We start from the raw sequence: 2,400 nt of genomic DNA, 5'->3' as shown, positions 1-2,400 counted from the left end.
AGCCACAGCAGCCCAATACATGATCCCCCCCACAGCAGCCCAATACATGATCCCCCCCCCCACAGCAGCCCAATACATCCAAACAGGGCAGAAGGCTGCAATCTCACCTGGGCAGCATGTGGATCTCTGCGGGGCTGTGAGTTGATCGGATGGGTGCCGGTGTCCGGGGCTGTACTGTGCTCTGTGTAGGGCTGCCCATGGCTGTTCCGGGAAGGAGAAGCAGGAGGTATAGACCCGGACAGGCACTGCCAGGGACAGCTACTGCTAGGTCCCCAGCAGGCTGCAGAGGACCCGACAAAAATTTAAATGGCCAGCATCGGCCTTAAGAATCGGGGCATTCACCAGTACAAGTACTCATGAAAATGCCTGGTACCGGCCCTGATACCGATACTAGTATCGGGACATCCCTAAAATCCAGTAATGTTTGCAGTACACCCAATATATGTACAATGTCTCCCTCTGCTGGCAGCTTCTTGGCTTTACAAGTGTTCCAATGATTGATGTTTTGTTTTCTTGATCTGTTTGGGGAAATACCCGTTTGTGTGCGGAGGAGGACAATTGTTTGGCCCTGAGGTCATCTGAGGTCAATGTAATCCGATTTCCAGGCTGACAGAATGCCTGTTGCTCTTTTCAGCAATGAAGAAAGGCTGTGAAGTATACAATACAGCCACACCACAATACCAGTAGCACTCCATACACTGTATTTACACCGACCAATTTTTTTTTTTATACAATCCGACCTTCAAATTATTTCTTTTTTCTGGGATAAGCACATATACATTTTTTTTTTCTCCCTATGGGAATCAGCCTCATATGCTCAGCATATAGGAGACAACTCATTGACCATGTTCTCTCAAAAGAGCAACTTTCAACTGGTCAAAAAATTCTAATTGGACTCATTAATCCACTCCACAAAACCTTTCAGACTAGTATATATGTGTACACTTAGATATTTTGATGATCACTTATCCTGATGTAAATATATTAAGATGTTAAAGCTTATATAGGATTTAAAGGGTTATTAAAGCCTTGCATGTTTTTGCATATATACGGCTATCAAGCAGTAGATATATGCAAAAGCATTAAAAAAAAAAAAAAAGAAGAAGTTTACAAAAGGGTTAAAAACGTACCTGTGGCTACTGTCCGAAGATTCTCGGGGGGCCGCAAAAAGGATCATGGGGCTGTGGTGCCATTGACTTCAATGCACCGCCACACCCCCTCCCGCCCCAAAACACAGGGTTGAGTTTACTATGCGATACAGTGCGTTCCAGGCAGCTAACCGCGCTGGAACGGACTGTATATGGTTTGAACAAGCCCTTAAGATTCAGGTAAGTACGTCTGCTTTATTTGTTCCCCTAGACAAAGCAAGCATTTGACCCTTGCAGTTCAGAGGTAGCTCCACTGCAAGGCAAAGGGCGTCCCGAGGTCGGGTCTCACCCGGTCTCTAGACCAGGTGACCCCTCGCCATGTCGTCATTGGGTATGTGCGTAATGTCATCGCGCATGCGCACCCATCTGATTGATTCAGTCATTTTGGGGTCACCTTTGCAATGGTGACACTTGGGTGCGGCCTGCACCTCCTGCAACCCCATTGTGACACCACTGCTGCAAGGCTAAGTTTTTTTTATTTTCTCATAGTTGTTCTTTAATGACTGGAAAAGCTGGCACCACGAGTCAGTTAGAACATAGACATGTCCTTAAAATGTCATTCCAGCCCAAACTATTTCCTTTGTGTTAAACGATGACACGGACAGCAACGCATACCTAAAACAAGCACTTCTAATCTATATTATATATGACTGTGTGGACAGCACAGGTAAAAACACCTTCCAGATTCGTAATTCCCTAATGTGTTTGCACAATCTACCCCTCCTGCCCTTATCTGCCTGTGTATAGTGGTGAGCAGGGGAAAGTCCTATTCGTGTCAATGGGAAATTCCTCTGGCTGGAGTATAAACAGGCAGCGAGGCAGGCAATGACATTTGTGAACTATATGTCATATATAATTCATTCTATGACCTGTTTATTTCTATATATTCATATTTAATAGCGCTTTCAGATGGCAGGACTCACCCTGCATCCACCCTGAGAGCTCACGTACAGGTAAATGACCCTGTAAAGTAGGACAAGCCTGCAACATAAATGAACTATGTTGGTGACACACAAGCTGTGGCCATACAAAAGAAATCGGTACTGTAATAGAGATGGACAATACAAGTCCACGGACAGCCACCCTACACACATCTCTCTGTTTGCAGTGTCTGCATGCTTCCTCCTTCATATAACCCTTTACACTCCTCTCATTCTAATTCGATTGTACTGCTAGGTAATCTTCTTGTGACTTGCTGCAACAAACATCCTCACACTGCTGAAGCCTCAAAGAGTTATTTAACAATTCAGGA

The sequence above is a fragment of the Nanorana parkeri genome, unplaced genomic scaffold, assembly GCF_000935625.1.
Source record: "Nanorana parkeri isolate BGI_ZX_2015 unplaced genomic scaffold, ASM93562v1 scaffold1272, whole genome shotgun sequence".
Lineage (NCBI taxonomy): Eukaryota > Metazoa > Chordata > Amphibia > Anura > Dicroglossidae > Nanorana > Nanorana parkeri.
This window is presented reverse-complemented; position numbering follows the sequence as displayed.